Source organism: Bombus terrestris, chromosome 9 (assembly GCF_910591885.1).
Source record: "Bombus terrestris chromosome 9, iyBomTerr1.2, whole genome shotgun sequence".
NCBI classification, from domain to species: domain Eukaryota; kingdom Metazoa; phylum Arthropoda; class Insecta; order Hymenoptera; family Apidae; genus Bombus; species Bombus terrestris.
Window position 1 is genome coordinate 19,403,704 of NC_063277.1, and position 5,870 is coordinate 19,409,573.

The following is a 5,870-nucleotide window of genomic DNA, read 5'->3' on the forward strand; positions in this document are numbered from 1 at the left end:
GAAAAGACGTCGCCAACAGTCAAGCTCCCTCGCGCACCGAGTACATCCGCGGTAACACTGACGTTAAGCGAGGGTGCCAACATGTCGTATGCCGACGTCGTAACGATGGCCAGAAGAGCTATCCCCCTCGGCGAGATAGGCGTGGAGGCCGTCACGATGAAGAAGGCGGTGACGGGCGCCATCGTCATCAGAGTCCCGAGGGACAAGGGCAGAGAAAAGGCGTCGATCCTTGCGACGCGCCTGGCAGACGTTCTGGACCCGACCAAGGTAAGGGTCGGAACTCCCACGATCAAAGCCGAGCTGAGAGTCACCAATGTGGACATCTCAATGGGCAAGGAGGAGCTGCGTCAGGCTCTGGCCTTGGCCGCGGGATGCAGCAGCGAGGATGTTCGGATCGGCGAGATCGGCGTCTCCAGGGGCGGACTCGGATCGGCATGGGTCAGGTGTCCGGCGGCCGGTGCCCGTAAGCTAGCTCAGGCGGGCAGGGTGGTCTTGGGGTGGTCCATCGCGAGGGTCTCTGCCATACCGAAGAGACCCTTACAGTGCTTCAAGTGCCTGGAGTTGGGGCACGTACGGGCAACTTGCACGTCCGCCGAGGATAGAAGCCGTCTTTGCTACAGGTGCGGTGAAAGCGGGCACCGCGCCAGGGGATGTCCCGCCTTGGCGCCGAAATGTCCCTTATGCGAGCGGCTGGGAGCTCCATCCGGACACAGGATGGGCGGAGTGGCATGTGCCCCCCCGAAAATCAAGAGAAGTAAGGAGCAGCTTACCCGTCGGTCTGCCGCCGCCGCCGACACCGTTATCACTACCATCGCCGGCGGCAACGAGAACTACGGCGGAAACGCTACCGGGGCGGAGTCACCATCAGCAGTGACGAGTGGCCGGGAGGAGGCCATGGAGCTGGCGGAGTAACTTCAACCGCCTGCTCCAATGTAACATAGGAAGAGCCAGACGGGCGCAGGACCTGCTTCTCCAGGCTATACGGGAGAATCGGGTCGCACTCGCTGTGGTGGCTGAACCATACCGCGTCCCCGACGCCCCCAACTGGATCGGGGACCTGAACGGATCTACAGCCATAACATGGACGCCGGCGTTGTGTTCGCCCGGCGCCCTGCTGGATCGCGGTAACGGCTTCGTCGCCGTCGAGTGGAACGGGATCGCGATAGTGGGCATTTACGTCTCGCCCAACAGCGGAGTGGCCTTGTTCGGGGACTTCCTGGACGAGGTCGGTGACTGCGTTCGTAGATGCATGCCTCGTCAGGTACTCGTCCTTGGGGACTTCAACGCGCGCTCGTCGCAATGGGGGGACACCAGGACGGACTCCCGCGGAAGGATGCTGACAGACTGGGCCGCGGCGCTCGGACTGGTCCTGGTGAACAGGGGCACAACTAGCACCTGCGTGGCGTGGAGGGGATCGTCCATCGTCGACGTTACCTGGGCTACCGCCGGGCTCTACCGAAAGATCCACGGATGGAGAGTGGCCGACAGAATGGAGACCTTATCGGACCACCTCTATATAATGATGGAAATGGAGGGGGAGGCCGCCGCGCGCGACAGCGGTGCCCGACGACAACGAGAGGAGAACCGGTCCCGTCGACCACCACCACCCACACCTAGGTGGCGCTTGAAGGAGAGGGACAAGGACATGCTGCGGGCGGCGGTCACTGTCTCCGCCTGGAGCTGGGACGCACGGGGGGACAACACCACAACCCCCCCCACCACCACCTCCACATTGGGTAGCGTCGACGAGGAGGCTGACGAACTCCACGGATACATGATCGCGGCATGCGACGCCTCTATGCCGCGCTCCGCCCCGGGAAACAGAGGCGACCGTTCCGTGTATTGGTGGACACCGGAAATAGCCGATATGCGGGCGGGTTGCATGCGGGCCCGGAGAAGATTCGTAAGGGCGCGTCGCCGCAGACGGACACACGACGAGGAGGAGATCTCTCGCCGCTATGAAGAATACAGAGAGACGAGACGCGCTCTCCAACGGGAGATCAAACTAGCCAAGGCCCGGTGTTGGGATCGATTGATCGAATTGGTCGATTCAGATCCGTGGGGGAGGCCCTATCGCATCGTTGCGAAGAAACTGCGACCTTCGGCCCCCCCGCTGACCGAAAACATGGATCCGGCGTTACTGGACAACGTCATCGGGACTTTGTTCCCACGGCGGGACAACAACGAGACGTCCGCGCCAGCCCCTACCACCATCGACGGGACGGCGCCGACGGATTGGAACGAGGAACTTCGAGTGACTGAGGTAGAGTTGCTCGAAGCCGCGAAGAAGATGGCATCCCGCGACGTGGCGCCGGGTCCGGACGGGATCCCGGGCCGGGTCTGGACGGAGTCGATCGACACCTTGGCTCCCCGTTTGCGGCACCTGTTCTCCAGGTGCCTGAAGGAGGGCGCCTATCCTCGGGCGTGGCGCACGGCGAAACTCGTGTTGCTACGGAAGGAGGGTCGACCGCCGGACGCGCCATCGGCATACAGGCCGGTGTGTCTTCTCGACGAGGTGGGTAAACTCTTCGAGAGGATCATAGTCGCCCGCCTGGAGGCACATATGGAGAGACGGATTCCCGGATGGCACGATAGCCAATTTGGATTTCGCCGGGGCCGCTCGACCGTGGACGCGGTAAAGAGGCTGAGATCCATGGCGGAGGACATGGTCGCGCGAGAAGGGGTGGCGGTAGCCGTCTCCTTGGACATCTCCAACGCTTTCAATAGCATTCCTTGGAGCAGGATCGTGGAGGCGCTGCGACACTTCGAGTCCCCGCCATACCTCGTCAGGGTGATTCAGGCCTATCTGAACGATAGGTGGATCACCTACACAGGCAGAAACGGCGTGAAGGAGCGAAGACCGGTGGAGCGCGGCGTGCCGCAGGGCTCGGTACTCGGACCGATTCTGTGGATCACTGCCTATGACTCGGTCCTCCGAAGTCCCATGCCGCCGGGGGCTGGCATGATATGCTACGCGGATGACACGCTGGTGCTGGCCAGCGGACGATGGTGGAACGACGCCGCATGCCTGACTGAGACCGCCGTGGCATGCGCGGTGCACGCCATTCGAAGACTCGGCTTGAGCGTGTCGCCGGCGAAATCGGAAGCCCTGTGGTTCTACGACCAACGACGCAGAGGAACGCCGCCTGCGGAGCTGTCGACCATAGTCATCGACGGAGAAGAGGTCCCTGTGGGACACCGGATGAAGTACTTGGGCTTGATCGTCGACAGTAAGTGGACGTTCGAGCCACACTTTGAGTACTTAGCCCCGAAAGTAACGGCCGCAGCCAACGCGCTGTGCGGCCTTTTACCGAACATCGGCGGGGCAGGATTGGGAGTCCGCAGGCTCTACGAAGGAGTGATCAGGTCACGAGTCCTATACGGAGCGCCCGTATGGGCCGATGATCTGGCGGTGAGCCGGCGTAACCGGACTCTGGTGAGAAGGCTCCACAGGACGATCGCCATCCGGGCGGCGAGGGGATACAGGACGGTGTCCTACGCGACAGCGACCGTGCTGGCCGCGTCCCCCCCGTTCGAGCTACAGGCCCTTGCCCTTCGCCGGGTGTACGAACACCGGAGGGCCGCGACCTTGGACCGACGTGCCACGCCGACGGCACCAATCGTGGACGTTCGGGAGGAAACAAGACTAGAAGCATGGGAGCGGTGGCACTCGCAGCTGTTGGAAGAGGATGCGATGCGCCCTCATCGGGCCGTCCGCGCCGTCCTGCCCAACTGGGACAAGTGGAGAGACAAAGGCGGGGTCCCGCTCACATTCAGGACGACTCAGGTGCTCACCGGCCACGGGGTGTTCGGCGATTACCTGCTCAAGATCCGGCGAGAGGTGGCGACCATCTGTCACCACTGTGGGGAGGAGGAGGACACGGCGCGGCACACGCTGGAGGCTTGCCCGGCGTGGGAGGTACCGCGACGTGTCTTACGACTCGAGATCGGCGAGAGATTGGCCCCCGAGACGCTCATCGAAGCTATGCTCAGGGGGCCCCAGGAGTACAGAGCCGTCCGCACCTTCTGCGAGCAAGTTATGCTCGTGAAGGAGCGGGCGGAGAGAGAAAGAGAGAAAGCCCAGCATACCAGCAGGGCGCGGCAACAAGGAGTCTCCGCGCGTCACGGACCGGCGGTACCGCCGCCGTGAACGCGCCCAAGGAGTCATCAAGGAAATAACAAGACCCAAGGAAAGGGGCGCTAGGGGGCGTGGTCCCCCCTGGCGGCCCCGATCTTCTGTCTAACAAGGAAGTCTCCCGCCCAGCAGGGAGATAGACGGCGAGGAGCGCTTGGTAGTATTCGCAAGAGACCCTGAGCCCTCCTCGAACAGCCGTCTGGAAGACCACCGTGGAGTTTTAGTCGGTAAGAGTCCGACACTTCCCATGCTGCTCGCAGCTGGGAGTCCATGAGGATTTCTCCACGAAAAAAAAAAAAAAAAAAAAAAAAGGTTGGGGTTAGGTTGGGGTTAGGTTGGGGTTAGGTTGGGGTTAGGTTGGGGTTAGGTTGGGGTTAGGTTGGGGTTAGGTTGGGGTTAGGTTGGGGTTAGGTTGGGGTTAGGTTGGGGTTAGGTTGGGGTTAGGTTGGGGTTAGGTTGGGGTTAGGTTGGGGTTAGGTTGGGGTTAGGTTGGGGTTAGGTTGTGTAGTATGAAAGGAGAGACGTTTAGCACTCCCCTAGACAAGGATGGAACACATATAAATGGTAAGGCACTGTCGCCTTTCGGCGGCACTTACCGAATTTTTTTCGCGGATGACACGCTGGTGTTGGCCAGCGGACGTTGGTGGAACGACGCCGCATGCCTGACCGAGACCGCCGTGGCGTGCGCGGTGCACGCCATTCGAAGACTCGGCTTGAGCGTGTCGCCGGCGAAATCGGAAGCCCTGTGGTTCTACGACCAACGACGCAGAGGAACGCCGCCTGCGGAGCTGTCGACTATAGTCATCGACGGAGAAGAGGTCCCTGTGGGACACCGGATGAAGTACTTGGGCCTGATCGTCGACAGTAAGTGGACGTTCGAGCCACACTTTGAGTACTTAGCCCCGAAAGTAACGGCCGCAGCCAACGCGTTGTGCGGCCTTTTACCTAACATCGGCGGGGCAGGATTGGGAGTCCGCAGGCTCTACGAAGGAGTGATCCGGTCACGAGTCCTTTACGGAGCGCCCGTATGGGCCGACGATCTGGCGGTGAGCCGGCGTAACCGGACTCTGGTGAGAAGGCTCCACAGGACGATCGCCATCCGGGCAGCGAGGGGATACAGGACGGTGTCCTACGCGACAGCGACCGTGCTGGCCGCGTCCCCCCCGTTCGAGCTACAGGCCCTTGCCCTTCGCCGGGTGTACGAACACCGGAGGGCCGCGACCTTGGACCGACGTGCCACGCCGACGGCACCAACCGTGGACGTTCGGGAGGAAACAAGACTAGAAGCATGGGAGCGGTGGCACTCGCAGCTGTTGGAAGAGGATGCGATGCGCCCTCATCGGGCCGTCCGCGCCGTCCTGCCCAACTGGGACAAGTGGAGAGACAAAGGCGGGGTCCCGCTCACATTCAGGACGACTCAGGTGCTCACCGGCCACGGGGTGTTCGGCGATTACCTGCTCAAGATCCGGCGAGAGGTGACGACCATCTGTCACCACTGTGGGGAGGAGGAGGACACGGCGCGGCACACGCTGGAGGCTTGCCCGGCGTGGGAGGTACCGCGACGTGTCTTACGACTCGAGATCGGCGAGAGATTGGCCCCCGAGACGCTCATCGAAGCTATGCTCAGGGGGCCCCAGGAGTACAGAGCCGTCCGCACCTTCTGCGAGCAAGTTATGCTCGTGAAGGAGCGGGCGGAGAGAGAAAGAGAGAAAGCCCAGCATACCAGCAGGGCGCG

At 62.2% G+C, this 5,870-nt stretch overlaps 1 non-coding gene across 1 annotated transcript; it reads left to right on the forward strand.

The window, feature by feature from the left end:
- Positions 1 to 4,637: 4,637 nt before the first annotated feature.
- On the forward strand, positions 4,638 to 4,742 carry LOC125385708. The gene has a single exon (XR_007225265.1). It is a non-coding gene; the product is annotated as a U6atac minor spliceosomal RNA (small nuclear RNA).
- The last annotated feature ends 1,128 nt before the right edge of the window (positions 4,743 to 5,870 follow it).